Source organism: Orcinus orca, chromosome 6 (genome assembly GCF_937001465.1).
Source record: "Orcinus orca chromosome 6, mOrcOrc1.1, whole genome shotgun sequence".
NCBI lineage: Eukaryota > Metazoa > Chordata > Mammalia > Artiodactyla > Delphinidae > Orcinus > Orcinus orca.
Genome location: NC_064564.1, coordinates 17,114,821 through 17,134,360, shown reverse-complemented (window position 1 = coordinate 17,134,360; position 19,540 = coordinate 17,114,821).

The following is a 19,540-nucleotide window of genomic DNA, read 5'->3' as shown; positions in this document are numbered from 1 at the left end:
GGCTGCAGCGTTGTGATGCGGTCGACTTTTCAAGCCAGGCCTGATGTGTACCTCGCTTGGTCTTTTCCAGAGACTCAAGCATCCACTGCAGCAGCTGGGTCACTGCCGGGACTGTTCTCACGGAGATGTGTGACCTCGGAGGGAAGTTTCCTGGACACATCCAGCCTACAGGGCAGTTAATACAGCGTACGGTTAAGTCACTCGGAACACAGGAGAGTAGGTGATGCTTCCAGCTGGTCAATCAATTTGGCGCATTTTATTAGCACTTATCCTCCATCTGGGCTTCTTTTTGTACCCAGAACCTCCGAAGCAATTGGGAAGGGAGAAGCACTTTTTCAAGGTCCTCAAGCAACCGAGTGATATTTATTTCCCTCTTTAAAAAATATACCCACTGCCTCCCTGAAATCTAGGTCTTAAGGAATGATTTCATGAATAAAATAAGGATTTTTTTTTCAAAATCCTATTCACAAGAGTATATTTTGGTAAGAACAACGTCTCTTAATTGGAAGGGGGCAGTTATAGAATCTTCTCAGAGTTTGATTAAAAAAAATTTGTCTCTATAAAAATATGCTCCAATATACAACATTGTGATTCACTGCTTCCCAAAAGGGCTTAAAAACTACAAACTAGAGAAAGGGAGTATGTAGTGCTGTGGTTCATGGTCTTTTCAGCATCTGGAATTTCTTTTCAATTCAACATTATTCAATCAATCACTGGAGTGCTTGCCAGGTGTCAGGCACTGGGCTGGGTGCTGAGTATACAAAAATAAATAGACACGATCCATGACGTTAAGAAACGTTGTAACATTTTCTCACGTTATTATTTTCCTCCATAGACCTCACGCTTTGGAAGCATCTATTCATACAACTTCAATTATTGGTTATTTTCTATTTGTCTTTCCATGAGACAACACACGTCACTGCCATGAGGCATCCAAGGCCTTGCATAGAACCTGGTACACAGCAGGTGCTCCGTAAATGTTTGCTCAGTTATACTGAATTGAGTTGATAAAATTCGAATCAAAAGTGAAAACAGGGAGTTCCCTGGTGGCCTAGTGGTTGGGATTCCAGGCTTTCACTGCCGTGGCCCAGGTTCAATCGCTGGCCGCAAACTGAGATCCTGCAAACCGTGCAGTGCGGCCAAAAAAAAAAGTGAAAACATAGTTAATGTTTGAGTTTTATCACGGGTAAACTATTTTTCTAAAGGATAAACTGATTTCTCATAGGGCTTTTGAAATACTGAAACTAACCTCTGAATGCTCTGTTTAATCTGAGAGCACCAGTTGCCAAGAGCCACGGGCTAGAAACCCAGAATCTGCCGTCCTTGGAAAAACGCTTCACGTTTTAAGAATTTCAGTTATTCAGTAGAAGTCACTAAGATGTTTGGTTAGTGAAAGGAATGTAAATATAAATTATTTTCTCATATCATGAACCAAAACCAATTCTAGAAGAATTAAAGAGTTAAAGGTTTTAAAATGAGAGAGGTGGGGGGAGAAGGGAGGGAGACAGGGAGGAAAGAAAAAAGATATAAATGAATACAGATCTTCCTCAACTTACGATGGGCTTATGTCCTGATAAACCCATTGTCAGTTGAAAACATCATAGGTCAAAAATGCATTTAATACCCCTAACTTACCAAACATCACAGCTTAGCCCAGCCTACCTTAAACCCACTCAGAACACTTACTTTAGCCTACAGTTGGGCAAAATGATCTAACCCAAGGCCTATTTTATAATAAAGTGCTGACTATCTCATGTAATGTATTGAATTTTATACTGAAAGTGCAAAACATAATGTTTGTCTGGGTACAGAATGGTTGTAAGTGTATCAGTTGCTGGCCCTTCTGATCACGTGGCTGACTGGGAGCCTCAGCTCGCTGCCACTGCCCAGCATCAGAAGAGAGTACTGGTAAAGCAACTATACGCCACTAAAAATTAATTTTTTTTAATTAAAAAGAAAAAAAGAGTACTGTACTGCATGTCACTAGCCTGAAAAAAGATGAAAATTCAAAATTTGAAGTTCGGTTTCTACTGAATACGTATCACTTTTGCACCATCGTAAAGGCAAAAAATCCTAAGTTGAACCATCATAAGTCGGGAACTGTCTGTATCTGATTTCTGAGTGGGAAGGGACGTTCTGCATAAAAATAAGTAAAAAAATTCCAGGGGCTTCCCTGGTGGCGCAGTGGTTGAGAGTCTGCCTGCAGATGCAGGGGACACGGGTTCGTGCCCCAGTCCGGGAAGATCCCACATGCCGCGGAGCGGCTGGGCCCGTGAGCCACAGCCGCTGAGCCTGAGCGTCCGGATCCTGTGCTCCACAACAGGAGAGGCCACAACAGTGAGAGGCCCGCATACCGCAAAAAAAAAAAAAAAATTCCAGTAAGAAAACTCAACATTCGACTTTTCAAAAACCCTAAAAGGCAAGTAGCAAACTGGGAAATTAATTTACAACAAATATGGCAAAGGCTGAATGATATTAATCAAAGAATCAGAGCATATTATGAGTAGATCAGGCAAAGATGTCTAAATGGGGCAGACATGGAGCCCTCACTCACCCAGCACGGATATCACCTCCTCCGTGCCCTCCTGTACCAGAGACCAGAATGCTGAAAACTACATTTCCCTGACTCCCTTGCTGGAGGGTGTTCATTTCAGATATATATACAGACGTCAAACGAGACCAGGGAGCTCTCTTAAACTCTAAAAATCTCCCTTTCCTAAAGCCATATTGGTTTGGGCACAATTCAGGATGGCATTTTGCAACCCTGTGAAGCCTTGATTTGTTGATGTTCTCTTTCAGAGTAATCCTTTCCTAAGCACCTAGCACTACTGCTTGCAAGGGGTATACCCAGCCATTGAGTGCAATGTGTCCCCGGGTTTCTGGCTAGGAGATCCGGTAAAGAAAAGTATGATGATGGATACTGTGACCCACGGCGGTTCTGAAACATCTGCTTGGCCCATTTGCCTGAGTCTCTGCCTCAATTCCCAGCTCCCATGCCTTTCACCTCGTTTGCCCCCAGGGCCCGCGTCCTGCACTGAACGTAGCCTGGTTGGCTGTGTTCCCATTGCCTCTGTTAGCTATCAAATTCCCCTGGGTGCCAAAGCTCACTATTTCTTGTCTTCCCCAGCCCTTGGGGGTGGGGAGGTGGCAGTTAATATCATGAATGCACATGTATTTCTCTAGCTGAAGCCGCATGGTTGCCTGATATCTAGAATCCCTGCTGTCATACACCACCCACCGGACTGGACATCCAAGTTTTGATTCTTAGCGGAATCAAGCCTGAGCTACCCATGCACCTGGGACATTGTACCTTACACCGCATGTCTGTGTTTGGTGGAAGTGTCTCTACAATGCGGTCGAGGCTCCTACCCAAGCAATAACCTGTACCTGAAGAAACGGAGCATCGTCAATGCCAGTTCACTTCCACCTCTGCAGTCTTGCCACCATGTTCCAGCATCTTTGTTCTGGATCTCATTGAATTTATGATAGCACGAGGGTTATATCCAAATAAATGGTTTCCCTTAAAACAATCAAGAAGTCTAGATTCTTTCCAATTCCGTAGTCACTTCTGAGGATTAAAAAAATCCTCAGAATAATAAATAAGTGCAATTGATAGAGCTGTATTTTTTCAGACGCGTGGCACTCTTAATGGCAATTCCGCCTAGTGCATTGGCTAGAGGGCGCCACCTAATGGGGAAATAAACTGCCTATCATGGAGGTGCCAGAAAATAAAACGGAGAGAGAATAAAATGATACCTATTATTGACATTAGAGATATATGGAATCCCACGAGGACAAATCACTCTACTAAAAACAGGAAAGAAGGAAAAGCTCTTGAAGATACTAAATCATTCCAGCAAAACTATTTTGGTACCTTTTCAGAATAAATATATAAATTTATTTTCAGGTAGATAACTATGTACTTTTTTAGGATATTATATAATTGAAATTTACACTCCCTGTTTTTAGGCAAATATGCAAATAACAAGTTAAAGTTTACAATAGCTTTTTACTGAGGGAAATTATGTCCAATATATGTCAGAGAACCAAAAGAGTTTAGACTCAATCTCCTACTTTCTGTAGCTTCCATACAGTAAATGTTAATGTTCATATTGATGGAAGTAAAGCAGTGGTTCTCAAGTAGTGCACCTAAGAGCTACGCTTCTAAACATGACGGTGTGTTTTAAAATCCAAATATCTGGTCTCTAAATGCCAGCGACTCAGACTCACTGGTCTGGATTAGGGCCCAGAAATCTGCATTTTTAACAAGCACACTAAGTGATTCTGAAGCACGTGGTCTCTTAACAGGCTTGGAGACAGGATTTAAGACACTGTAAGATGCCATGGTTCCTTCTGAATCATTAAAGAACAATGAAATTATGTGTATTCAAATGTTATTTTAATGCTTCAAAAGCTAGTAACTCCATGTGAGTCACAATCAGTGTACGCAGGGTACCTGATAATACAAAACAATTCAATACCTGAGCACGTTGGGTAGCAGGTAACTCACTCCTGAGTGCCAGAAACAGGGTTCTAGGTTCAATATTCCCACTGGGAAACAGAGGCATAGGAAGACTTGCTAGTTGCCCAATGTCTACCTGCCAACCAACCCCAGACCGCATTTCAGAACACGTGTTATTTCTCCCTAGCATCTGCCTCTCCCCACAGCTGGAGCCACTGCCCTCCTCTGCAGGTTCAGTTCTGAAACCAACCCAGTGAAGCTCCACTACCCTCGGAGGAGTCCCCTAGGCAGTGACAGTGAGAGCAGTGAGTTCTCCTGACTTTTTAAAAAATTATTTAATAAATTTATTTATTTACTTGTTTTTATTTTTGGCTGTATTGGGTCTTCATTGCAGTGCGCGGGCTTCTCATTGTGGTGGCTTCTCTCGTTGTGGAGCACGCTCTCTAGGCACCAGGGCCTCAGTAGTTGTGGCACACGGGCTCAGTTGCTCCGCCGCATGTGGGGTCTTCCCAGCCCAGGGCTTGAACCCGTGTCCCCTGCATTGGCAGATGGATTCTTAACCACTGCGCCACTAGGGAAGCCCCCCCAACTTCTTAAAATATCTCCCCAAGGCTTGCGTAATAAAACTGGATTCTATCCAAAACAAAATGACCAATTCAGAGAGTACCAGCTCCTGCCTTTTCAGCCCAATTCTATCAGGTCTTCTTCAAATATACATAGATAAGTATCCTCCAGTCCTTCCCCCTCAGCTATTTAGAGCAGTGATTCTCAAACTTGACTGCCATTAGAATCATTACAGATGCTTTAAAAAATTCCAATGCCTGCCCATCAGCATATACAAAACTTAACTCAAAATGGATCAAAGACCTAAATGTAAGGGGGGGGGACCCGAAGAAGAAAACAGGGGTAAATCATCAAGACCTTGGATTTGGCAACGAATTCTTAGATATGGCACCAAAAGCAAAAGCAATTAAAGAAAAAGCAGATAAATTGGACTTTAAATTTTAACATTTTGTACATCAAAGAAAGTGAAAAGACCACCTGTGGAATGGGAGAAAATGTTCGCTAAATCATATATCTGAGAAGGGTCTAGTATCTAGAATATATAAAGAACTCTTACAACTCAACAAAAACAACAACAACAATAAAATAGGCCGTTCAATTAAAAAAAATGGACATAGGACTTGAATGAACATTTCCCCAAAGAGGATATACAAATGGCCAACAAAAACATGAAAAGATGTTCACCAGTGTTAGTTATTAGGGCTAATGCAAATCAAAAGCACAAGGAGAAACCAATTTATACCCACTAAGATGCTATAATTTAAAAGGGGGTGGAAATAACAACTTTTGGTAAAGATGTAGAGAAAGTGGAACATTGCTGTTAGGATTGTAATATAGTACAGCTGCTATAGAAAAACAGTTTGGCAGGTCCTCAGAAAGTTAAAGGTAAATTTACTATATGACCTAGCAATTTCACTCCTAGGTATATGACCAAAAGCTTTGAAAACAGATACTAGAAAAAGAATTTGTACACAAATGTTCATAGCAGCATCATTCACAATAGCCAAAAAGTGGCAACAACCCAAATGCCCATCAACTTGGACCTAGAGACTGTCATACAGAGTGAAGTAAGTCAGAAAGAGAAAAACAAATGTCGTATATTAACGCATATATGTGGAATCTGAAAAAGTCGGTACAGACGATCTTATTTACAAAGCAGAAATAGAGACACAGACATAGAGAACAAAGGTATGGATACCATGGGGGGAAGGCAGGGGGTGGGAGGAAGTGGGAGATTGGGATTGACATATATACACTATTGATACTATGTATAAAATAGATAACTAATGAGAACCTACTGAACAGCATAGGGAACTCTACTCAGGGCTCTGTGGTAACCTAAATGGGAAGGAAATCCAAAAAAGCGGGGATACATGTATATTTATAGCTGGTTCACTTTGCTGTACAGTAGAAACTAACACAACATCAGAAAGCAACTATAATAAAAAAAATTTTTAAATGCCAATCAACTGATAAATGGATAAACAAAATGTGGTATAGTCATATGATGGAGTATTTATTCAGCCATAAAAAGGAATGAAGTATTGATACCTGCTACAGCACAGATGAATCTCAAAAACATTATGCTACATGAAAGATGACAGACACAAAATGTCACATATTGAATGAGTCCATTTATATGAAATATCCAAAATAGGTAAATCCACAGAGACTGAAAGAAGATTGGTGATTCCCAGGGGCTGGGAAAGGGGGTTGGGGAAAATAGGGAGTGAATGTTTGATGGGTACGGGGTTTCCTTTTGAGATGACAAAAATATTCTGCAACAAAATAGAGGTAATGGTTGCATAATGAATGTACTAAACACCACTGAACTGTTCACTTTAAAATGGTGAATACATCACTCCAGACCTATGAAATCTGGATTTCTGGGGTGGGACCTAGGCATCAGTATACAGTGAAGCTCTCCAGGTGACTTCAACATTCAAGCAAGGGATCTAATATAAGTCTCTAATATACGTCTCATCCTTCCCAGAGCCCCAGTGGGATCTGGAATTGTAGCCTTGAAAAGTCCAGGCAGCTGGGGCTTCCCTGGCGGCGCAGTGGTTGAGAGTCCGCCTGCCGATGCAGGGGACACGGGTTCGTGCCCCGGTCCGGAAGGATCCCACATGCCGCGGAGCGGCTGGGCCCGTGAGCCACGGCCGCTGAGCCTGCGCATCCGGAGCCTGTGCTCCGCAACGGGAGAGGCCACAACAGTGAGAGGCCCGCGTACCGCAAAAAAAAAAAAAAAAAAAAAAAGTCCAGGCAGCACCTTTTTTGAGCACACTATGGCCCTTTGTCTTGGCTCTCTGGGGTTCACCAACCCCCTTTCAAGGGGCTGGTGTCCAGGAGGAATCTTGCCGACATCCCCGTCAGCCATAGCCAGCTTTGTTCTATCCAATGGTCTCTTCCACCAAATCCTAACGTGGAGTCCAGGCTTGGGTGGTCACGGTCCTGGTATACTTTCCAATGTTCTGGAAGGAATTCTTACAATGACCAGGCTTTGCAGTGGCTTCTTCACACTGTCTCTGCCATTTCACCATTGATGTGATTGCACAGAGTCTAAACGCTTTCCTTTCAGGAATTCCAACCATATGTGTCAAGGGGAGAGGCAAAGGTCCAGCTGAAAATACCAAGTACTCCCTTGCCGCGAGGCGTGGGCACGTGACCCAAGTTGGCCAATAGGAGGAACCCATTCCAGACTTCGAAACGAGCGAGAGAGGCAGAGAAGCAAGGGCAGCAGGGGCGCCCCCTGGGGGCAGTTGCTGGGCGCTCAGTGGTCCTTGTCGAGGGCAGGAGGGTCAGCAGCCCAATCTCTGGGATCTTTGTGCTCAGCACCACGAACAGCACCAGTGTCCAACCCGTTTAGCGCGCGGTTTGCGGCTGGTTTCTGCCTGCATAGCCTCTGCTGTTTCAATATGTTCAATTAATTCTTAAATTAGAGATGATTTCTTAGATTAGTAGTATTATACCCTGTTCCTTTGCATTCAGACCTTCCTCCGTTCATCTCCTTAACACCCTTCCCCTTACCTGCCTAACTCTGACCTAGACTGATTGCTTGGACTTGATCTTGGTGGTATGGGGTGTAGAGAAATACCTTCCCAAACTCTTTGTAGCTCAGCTCCTGCCAGCTCCATGTCCCCCTTGATGTGGCTGTCCCCTTGACATCGGCAGGGCTCACAGCCGTGGCAGGTGAGGGCTCCACCCCTTGCTGGGGGCGACACTGGGGTGGGGACGCTAGTCTTAATTGAACACCAGGGCATTGCAGTGCTCGGTGGAAAGTGTCGCTGGCCAGACGTCCAGATCAACCCATCCCTCTGCCAGTTCTGTAACCACTCATTCATTCAACAGGTACTTTTGCGTGCCTACTGTGTGCCAAATCATTGAGAGAAAATGGTGAACAAGACGGTCCCAGCTTGCATGCTGCTTAGATTTTAGGGGGGAAAGAGAAATATGCAAATTAATTTCAAATGGTGATAAGAGCTATGAGGACAATCAAAGAAGATAAAGGGCAGGTGGACAGCAGGAGAGGGTGGGGTGGCCACTGTGCCTCACTGATTGCCCACATAGTCAGGGAATGAATGACATTTGAGCTGAGGTCGGAGTCATGAAAAGCAAGCAGGTGGCCATCTGGGGAAGAGCTTTGTGGACAGGGGCCAACTAAAGAAGGCCACATATCCTTTGCCTCTGTTCCCATTAAGAGGTGGAATCTGTGGATCCAGCCGAATCCTCTGGATCTGGCTGGGCTCCGTGACTGCCTGGACCGATAGAAGCTGGCAGCATTGATGCTGGGCCAGTTTCCAGGCCACAGGAGACTGGCAACTTCCACTTCTTGTCTCTTGGGACCCTTGCTTGAGAACCCTGAGCCACCAAGTGAGAAGTCTGGCTACTGACACTAACTAAGCTGAGAGAGGTCTTCCAGGTCCATCCATGTTGTAGCAGAACTTCCTTCCTTTATAAGGCTGAATAATGTCCCATTGTATGTATATACCATGCGTTCTTTATCCTTTCTTCGGTCACTGGACATCTGGGTTTCTTGTTTACTCTCAAATCACATGCCCACTTACTCTCACCTCTGGAAGCTCCCCAAGTCTGCATCACCTGATGATGACAGAGGCGGGAACACAGTGCCTGCCCAGTGTCGGGTCACAGTGGGGAGAGTGGGCTGGGAATCACCCTTTGCAGGGTCACTTTTGGGAATTGGGAGTAGTGTCAGAGGTGCTGGCTGGGCACATCATCTGGGGTTCTGCTTTCCCTGGGACGTTGTGCCCTCAATCAGCGGGTCCACTCAAGGTCAAAAACCAGAGCCATTGGTGGAAGCTCTGCAGCCTCCATTAGGACCGAAGTTTGAGATGGAAGTTTATCTTCCCTGCCCCCTCCCCCCAGGTGACTTGACAGGCTTTCCTGAGGCAGAATCTGGTTAAGTCGGGTCTGGTGACGCTAGAACTCCTCATCCATCTTTATAGACTATTTCTTCTATGGATAACTAAGCTCCTTTGTTACATTTCTTTAATAATTTTTATTTCATCATAAACATTGAAAAGATTCAAAAAGGCAAAGGGAAGAAAAAAAGTTTCCATAATTTCACCACCAGGAAAAACTTTCCCATCAGGTCCTTGCCTCTCCCTTCTTTTTTTTTTTCTTTAATAAATTTATTTATTTATTTATCTTTGGCTGCGTTGGGTCTTCGTTGCTGCGCACGGGCTTTCTCTAGTTGTGGCGAGCAGGGGCTAATCTTCATTGCAGTGCGTGAGCTTCTCATTGCAGTGGCTTCTCTTGTTGCGGAACACGGGCTCTAGGCGCGCGGACTTCAGTAGTTGTGGCTCGTGGGCTCAGTAGTTGTGGCTCGTGGGCTCTAGAGCACAGGCTCAGTAGTTCTGGCACACAGGCTTAGTTGCTCCGTGTCATGTGGGATCTTCCCGCACCAGGGCTCAAACCCACGTCCCCTGCATTGGCAGGTAGATTCTTAACCACTGTGCCACCAGGGAAGCCCTAGAAGAAAGTCTTTGCCAAAGACTCTGGCAGCCTCAACACATCTGAGGTTTGCAGGGAAAAGAGGTTAGTACTGGCACGAAAAAGTTCATTGTCTCAGGGATGGGTCATGCTAAAGAATCTAAAAGGCTTGATGTGCCTCCTGAAACGTACTAAAGTTGAGGGACTGATGCTGCCTCCACTTCTACCCCAGAAGGGAGCTGGGGTGCTGAGAAGATGGCACAGGGGTCAGTGAGGACACTGCAGGAGACAACAGAGGACACGGAGGGAGAAATGAGCATTTAGATGCCTGGGAGGAATGGACTCCACTGAGAAGTAAATAAATACTTTATACCTCTGGACTCCAGCAGTCTATGATACCATAATAGTATGGTCACTTAATATGTTAGCAATATTAAGAAGAAAGGGAATATGTCATGACCACCAGGTGGCATATTACTTTATCAAAACTAAAATAAAAATAATTTAGATTGGCAAAAGAATAGACAAGTAGATCAATGGTATGGAATAGTCCAGAAATAGATCCACATAAATATGGTTAACTGATCTTTGACAAAGAAGCAAAGGCAATACAATGGAGCAAAGATAGTCTTTTCAACAAATGGTGCTGGAATAACTGGACATCCACATGCAAAAAAAAAAAAAGAATCTAGATACATAACACCCTTCACAAAAGTTCACTCAAAAATATCAATAGATCACAGAAATATAAAATGCAAAATTATAAAACTCCTAGAAGATAGGGGAAAATCTCAATGACCTTGCATTTGGAGATGACTCTCTGGATATGACACAACAGACATGACCATGAAAGAAAAAAGGCAATAAGCTGGACTGAATTAAAATTTTCCATTCTGCAAAAGACAATGTCAAGGGGCTTCCCTGGTGGTGCAGGGGTTAAGAATTGCCTGCCAATGCAGGGGACACGGGTTCGAGCCCTGGTCCAGGAAGATCGCACATGCCGTGGAGCAACTAAGCCCATGCACCACAACTACTGAGCCTGCACTCTAGAGCCCACAAGCCACAACTACTGAGTTCGCGTGCCACAACTACTGAAGCCTGTGTACATAAAGCCCGTGCTCCACAACGAGAGAAGACACTGCAATGAGAAGCTCGCACACCGCAACAAAGAGTAGCCCCTCGAGAGAGAGTCATGGGCATATACACACTAACAAACGTAGTAAGGTAGATAGCTAGTGGGAAGCAGCCGCATGGCACAGGGATATTGGCTCGGTGCTTTGTGACAGCCTGGAGGGGTGGGATAGGGAGAGTGGGAGGGAGGGAGACGCAAGAGGGAAGACATATGAGAACATATGTTTATGTATGACTGATTCACTTTATTATAAAGCAGAAACTAACACACCATTGTAAAGCAATTATACCCCAATAAAGATGTTAAAAAAAAAAAAAAAAAAGAGTAGCCCCTGCTCGCCACAACTAGAGAAAGCCCGAGCACAGAAACAAAGACCCAACACAGCCAAAAATATAAATAAATAAATAAATAAATAAATAAATAAGAATGCGTATTAAAAAAAAAAAGACAATGTCAAGAAAATGAAGAGACAAGCCACAGACTGGGAGAAAATACTGCAAAAGACACACCTGATAAAGGACTTTTATACTTTTTGTATAGTTGTTATCCGAACTATACAAAGAACTCTCAAAACTCAACAATAAGAAAACAAACAACCTGATTAAAAAAATGGGTCAAAGACCTTAACAGACATTTCACCACTGAAGATATACAGATGGCAAATAAGCATATGAAAAGATGTTCCACATCATATGCCATAGGGAAATGCAAATTAGAACAACAGTGAGATACAATTGCACAAGTATTAGAATGGCCAACATCCAGAACACTGACAACACCAAATGCTGGAGAGGATGTGGAGCAACAGGAACTCTCATTTGTTGCTGGTAGGAATGCAAAATGCTACAGCCACTTTGGAAGACAGTTTGGCAGTTTCTTATAAAGCTGAACATACTCTTACCATGCAGTCCAGAAATTGTGCTCCTTGGTATTTACCCAAAAGAGCTGAAAACTCATGTCCACACAAAAACCTGCAGGCAAATGTTTGTCACAGCTTTATTCACAACTGTCTAAACTTGGAAGCAATCAAGATGTCCTTCAGTAGGTAAATGGGTAAATAAACTATGGTACATCCAGACAACAGGATGTTATTCAGTGCTAAAAAGAAATTAGCTATCAAGCCATGAAAAAAATGGAGGAAACTTAAATGCATATTATTAAACAAACTATTCTTATGATACTATAATGTGGACATGTGTCATTATACATTTGTCCAAACCCACAGAATGTGCATTACCAAGAGTGAATTTTACTGTAAACTGTGGACTCTGAGTGATTATAATATGTCAGCATAGGTTCAGCAGCTGTTACAAATGTACCATCGGTTGTAACAAATGTACCATCTGGTGGGGGAGGGGGAGTGTGTGGAGGCAGAGGGTCTACGGGACATCTCTGTATCTTCTCAATTTTACTATGAAGCCAAAACTGCTCTAAAAAATTAAAGTCTTCAAAAGTCTTTAACTATAATAAATTAATCAAATTAATTAAAATAAAATTAATAACTCTTGTAATACAAGCTTTTTAGATGCAGGAAATCATGACTTGAGTTCCAAAACTATGCAAATGTCTATTATCGTAGTCTACGCAGCTCTTCCTAGAGGATAAAAATAAAATATTTTTTCCCCTAATTATCTTAGCTCAGAGTTCCAAATATGTAAGATAAAGCCTTTTTAGCTAGAATATATCAGTATTGGTTATTCAGTAGTCATAACAATAATAACAAGGCCGAACAGGTTAACCATGGGTAGGAGGATAGGAAGCAGGGACCTCATTTCCTGGCAAAGAATTTTTGAAGCAGAGGAGGAGTAGCTGAGTGAAGACCTGGCATGTTGAGTTTTATTCTCAGGCTGCAGATTCCCCTGAAAGCATGCAGTCCATGTAGATTCCTGAGTCTGAGCTCAAACCAAGAACTTTCTTCACCTGGTGTTTTTGGGGTCTTTTGTTTGTTTGTTTTAGGATGACTTAGCCATGCTTGAGTTCTTAATTTTGGTTTATCTTTAAGTTGGCAATATGAAGCAATTTTTCTCAAGAAGAATGCATGGATATATTTTGTGAGCTCTACATAGCAAAGAATGTTTTTGTGTTAATTTCTCACACAAACAAACTTTACTACATAAAATGTTCTCAAAAGAATGCTAGAGTTGCTGATACTTTATGTTTTTTCTGACATTCACTTTTGCAAAAGAAAATTCTGTGGACAGTCTGGTTTTGTTCCCTTTTAGGACACCAGTTTTGAAGCCCAAATTAATGTAGAAGATATTTTTCTTTATCCTTGTCATTCTAAATTTTTCCAGGAAGTAAGATGCTGTTTTCAGAGCCTCACTTTGAAATATGATGATTCTTTTCTATGTACACACAATGGCTTTTTTCAAAAAGATTGTCTCCATTTCATCCTTGATCATTGCTTCTGTTTGAGTTATTCTGTTTCTTAAAGAGCCCTAGTAAACCGTGGGTTGGATCTCTAAACTCTATCATCCATATTGATTATCTTAATAATCCCTCACACTTGTCTTTTTCTTTCTGTTTCTCTAGAACTTTTCAGATTTTGTTTCTCATGTCATTGATTTAGCTTATCCACTGTATCAGCTCTATCCTTTGCAGCTTCAAATGAAGCTTTTCATGTTGCTCTGATTACCTTCCTGATCTTAAGCTATCGTTGATGGCAATTAACCAAAAATCCTGAGTCAATTCAACTTACACAGTAAGGAAATCTATTATTTCACGTAACAAGGATTTCTCAGACCATCAGCTGGATATTAGCATGACGGACATGGCTCCTGACCCAGTTTCTATTATCTTGGAAGTCATCATCTACTCTGTCTTTGCTGGACTTAAATGGAATCCTTACCCACCTCCACTGCCTATTACTTTGATTTAATTATCCGTTGAAATACCTGAAAGGATATAATCCTGGAGACCTGCCTCCAGGACTTCCTGTCCCTGACTTTGCCGATGGTATTTCCTTGAGGGGACTGATTGATTGTTCTTTCTAGGATGCACCAAGATGCAAGGCATGTTCTTCCCCAGCATCAACTCTCTGTCTCTCTGTCTCTGTCTCTGTCTGTCTGTCTCTCTCTTCCTGTTCGTCTCTGGGAGTGGCAGTCATGGTATGGATGTGTTCTGAACTGTAGTGATACCCAGTGAAGATCAAGGGATTGGAATGGTCCTTGTGCTGCAGGAACAGGCTACTTCCAGGAACAGCCTTAGAGAGATGGCTTCACCATTCACTGGTTGGTTCGAGCCTTGAGTTTTTGATCCAGGATGAGGACTAAAGAGGCATGTGCCCTTATTCCAAGCTGGCAGCAGGCTGAGCAACCTGCTCATCAATTTACTTTCACCATGATTCCCTCGGCCCTGATCTTAGTAGACCCTCTTTCCAAATTCAGATATTGGGTTGATTATCAGTATGAATTGATGATGATTGGCAAGTTTTGGTCTTTTTCTGTGTCTATGAAGATACAGATATCTTTATCGGAACTTGCACTAATCAGAAAATATGCTGCTTTTTGAAAACATAGTCACCCAAAATCCACTATCAAACTCTGAACTCTACTGCAAGAAATTGGCATGCCTGGACCTGTGAGCACACTCAGTAACCCTGAGCCCAGGTTACAGGGTATAGTGAGCTATCCTCTTCCCCACCCTGGCCTAGGGATGAAGCCCTACATGATTTCCACGTTAGGATCCCCAGGGCACCTGGGGGCACTAACAATCTGGGTCCAGTGTAGACAATAACTTTAATGCTGTTGACTTGTTATTTCATTATAGACTCACAGTGCTGTACATGTCCACTGCATGGTGTAGAGGGAAAACATAATTGTAACTGATATGGCTCAGAGATATTGTAAATATATGTTCCACATAGAGACCTAATAATGAATTCATGAACTGTTATGTAATTGAGGCTTTAAAATGCTTTATTTTTTTTTTCAAAAATTCTTAGTGGGTTTTTATGCTTAAGAGTATCATGGTGGGTTTTTTTGTGTTTTTTTTTTTTTCTTTTCAGAAAAAAAGTAGTTGAGGTTTTAGGTGACCAGGGAAGCATTATTATTTTTCCCACTTAAAAAAATAAGGCTACCACTCTCTAAAAAATTGTCATTCAACACATTTTCAGGAAAGAGTGAGTTTTAGATATCAAGGGATGACTGTATTTCAGAGGAAAGTTAGAACTGGGTCAGCGCTCCTAGCCAGTGTCATTTTCCTGTCCCTTCTTGACCTGCTCTGCTCCCCTCTCCCTTCCTGGTGGTTGCAGGTGGATGGGCGCCAGTTGTTGTCTCTGTAATATCTTGGAACTCTGGAGCTATATTACTGTCAACCTTGTCTCTAATGACTGACCCCAGCAGCCAGTGTTACTTCTGGTGGAGGCGTCTACAGGCCAAGCATGAGTAATAACTAATGGTGGTCGGCAGATTGCACAGTGAGGAACTGATGCAAAGCAAAGATTGGATCAGTGCCTGTAGGAAAGGAAAGACTCCCCTACTGTCCCCCACACCTCTTCTTCCCTCCCTCTCTCCCTCTCCCATCTCTCTTTCTCTCTCTCTCTTACACACACACACACAGGCACACACACATAGGCACACACACATGCATGCACACGTGCTGTTCATGCTACAAACAGCGACATAAGGAGTTAAATAACATTAAAGAAACGAATCCTTTTTCCTCTTTTCACATCCTCCAGACCTGGCAGCTGGTAAAGATTGCTCTCACGGACATCATGTGTCAGTGATAACTCAAATGATCTCATTATTTCCTCATCAAAATAGCATTTTCTAACATCACTATTGGCAGAAACCGACTTTAAAGAAAAAAGAATAAACGAATCCAACAACATCTGATTTATTTCTTTTAATCAAATACCCTGGCTTAGACCAAAGTGATAACAGATTTTTGCATCCCCTCCCCACCCCAAAAAAACAACCATCTTATTTTTGAAAAATTAGGGATGTAGTAAAGTGCATTTGTTTGTATATTAAGTATTTGCCATTATTTATTAACCCAGGGATTGGCAAACTACAGGCCAAATCCAGCCCACTGACTGTTTTTGTACAACCTGTAGGTTAAAAATAATTTTTATATTTTTAGATGGCTGGGAGAAAGAAACTAAAAGAAGATGGATATTTTGTGACATGTGCCAATTATATAAAAGACAGATTTTGAAAAAACTTCAGATTTTGATGTCTATAAATAACATTTTATTGGAACTCAGCCATGCTCATGCATTACATATTGTCTATGGCTGTCAACTCAGCTACCTTCTACATTCTCCGCTAGGAGCACACAGGACCATCTAGACCCTTCTCTACCACACAGGAGCCTAGAAGCCCTTGCAGAGTGGACCTTTCTCTGTGCTCTCTGTCTAGACCTTTCACTCAGCCCTTTCTGACTCACCACGTGGATGGCATCATGTTAGAGGTAGCAGTTCTCTGGGACTTGACATTTCCCTCATCTGTACCTGGAAAGTGAGGAACAAAGCCACTGCTCTGAGATTTCCCAAGCCACCTGGACATGTAGAACGTGGTCCCGCTTCAGGGGAAGAAGCCAGGACACAAGTATCTGATTATTTTCTCTCCTGACTTCCTGTCTGGTCAGCATCTCCCTTATGAAATAACTCAAGTTCTCTACCTAAGGCGTATGTGTCAAAATGCCAGCTCTAACCCCCCAAATATAAAGAGAGCTTTTAAATTCAGAAAATAAACATTTTCTCTCTCCATAAAGCCTGGCTTTCAAAACTATAATTTCAATATGGAATCAACAAAGTCAGCTTTTGAAAGTCGAAGTTCATCAATGGCCTTTTTATTCCAGGCACGACCCACCCTCACCTGTCCTGCTGTTTACAGATTAACATCCATGGTGGAAGGCCGTGGGGAGACATGATTTACAGGGGTATGAAAAACATGTCAGTTTAATATTTCAAAATATTATTCCTATTACCTTGGCTAAGTTAAAATCTTTTGTAAACGTTTTTAGTCTTTTTAAAAAAATTATATGATACCCTAGCAGAACACTTTGAACTCAGCTGTTGTATTAGTTTGCTCAGGCTGCCATAACGAAATTCCCCAGTCTGGATGGCTTAAAGAACACACATTTCTTTTCTCACGATTCTGGAGGCTGGAAGTCTAAGACGTGAGCAGGGTTGGTCTTTCCTGGGTCCTCTCTCCTTGGCTTGCAGATGGTTACCTTCTCCCTGTGTCCTCACATGGTCTTCCCTCTGTGTGCACTTATGCCTGTCTCAACCTCCTCTTCTTATAAAAGCACCAGTCCTATTGGATTAGGGCCCACCCTAATGACTTCATTTTAACTTAATCACATATTTAAATGTCCCATCGGGACTTCGCTGGTGGCACAGTGGTTAAGAATCCGCCTGCCAATGCAGGGGACACAGGTTCGAGCCCTGGTCTGGGAAGATCCCACATGCCGTGGAGCAACTAAGCCCGTGCGGAGCAACTAAGCCTGTGCGCCACAGCTACTGAAGCCCGCATGCCTAGAGCCCATGCTCCGCAACAAGAGAAACCACCGCAACGAGAAGCCCGTGCAGCTCAACGAAGAGTAGCCCCCACTCATCACAACTAGAGAAAGCCCGCGCGCAGCAACAAAGACCCAACACAGCCAAAAATGAATAAATTAATAAATTTATAAAAATAAAAAAATAAAGGCCCCATCTCTAAACACAGTCACATTGGGGGTCAAGGCTTCAACTTACGAATGGGAGGGGGCAAAATTCCATCTGTAACAGTTGTCAAGGCAGTATCAAATGATTTTATATTGTTGCTGCTGGTATGTTTCCTACAAAAGGATTACATTGGCAGCCCTAACTTAGCTATAACTTTTTTAAGAATTTATTGATGTCTCTCTGTAAGTGCATAAACTGGATGTAGAGCAGCAAGAAACACAGCACTGAAAATCAGCTATACCCCATTATAAAAATAAATTTTAAAAAAAAAGAGAGAGAGGAATTCTTTTTTTCTCCATCTATTTATTTATTTAGTAAATTTATTTTTTTAATTTTTAAATTTAATTTTATTTATTTTTTTATACAACAGGTTCTTATTAGTCATCAATTTTATACACATCAGTGTATACATGTCAATCCCAATCTCCCAATTCATCACAGCACCACCACCGCCCCCCGTGGCTTTCCCCTCTTGGTGTCCATACGTTTGTTCTCTACATCTGTGTCTCAATTTCTGCCCTGCAAACTGGTTCATCTGTACCATTTTTCTAGGTTCCACATATATGCGCTAATATATGATATTTGTTTTTCTCTTTCTGACTTACTTCAGTCTGTATGACAGTCTCTAGACTTTTGAGGATTCCAATATCTACAAAAAGACCTCGTAATTGCAGGCAACCAAATTGGCTTAGATCTGTTCACAACAGGGGCTCAGGCCTTGACAATTCTCTGCCTCAAACCATCTCTTTAATGATTATGACACAGAGGGGGCCTAATGGGGCATTTCAACCAGGCACTCACTAAAGAACTTGAGTAGACTGACGGTGTGTGTGTGTGTGTGTGTGTGTGTGTGAACTGCCCTATGCTCTCTGCTCCCAGTAGCCTTCCCAGACCACCTTTTCTTTCTTTCTTTCTTTTTTTTTTTGCCCACGGGGATCTTAGTTCCCTGACCAGGGGTCAAACCCAGGCCCTTGGCAATGAAAACACAAGAGTCCTAACCACTGGACCGCCAGAGAATTCCCCAGACCTCATTTTCTGAGTCAGTGTGACCACTCCAGGGTCCACAGTTCTGAGAAAACATCCATCGCACTGCATTGCCATATTTTGTTTGCTGGTCAGTCATCATGTGAGACTTCAGACTCCCTGAGGCCAAAGATCTTACTCATCTGTGCTGGCATCAGCTCCATGCACAGAGCTAGAAAGCAGTTGAGCGACGGAATACTGGCATAGGGAGGAAATGTAAGGACTGCATCTTCCATGGGTCACATTATGTCCTTTTCATTCGAAGTGCAACAGTAGACAAACTCCAAGGCTGTTTCACATTATATATGTATAATGACTCCTTGGGGCTCGGCCAAGCTTTCAGGCATATGGGGTCCTGACATTGAGCTCTTTACTTTTCTGACATTTTAAATTATGATTTTTTTCCAAAAATCTTATATATATATATATATAATACATTATAATAATAGAATATATATATTTATAAGTATATATATATATATATATATATATAGATTTCTTAACTTTTTGTCTAAGGCATTGCCTGGCAAGTCAGATGAAAACTCTTCTGTCCTGAAAACAGAAGACACACATATATATATATTCATAAAAGTATAAATTTTTATAACTGATTTTAGCAACCAAATTTGAGCCCATTTAATATCTTGTGAGATTACACACTCTCAAGAAAGACTTTGGGGCTGATCTAAGGAAGTGTGAATAATAAAGGGGCAGTTGGTTAGGAGACAGTATCTGT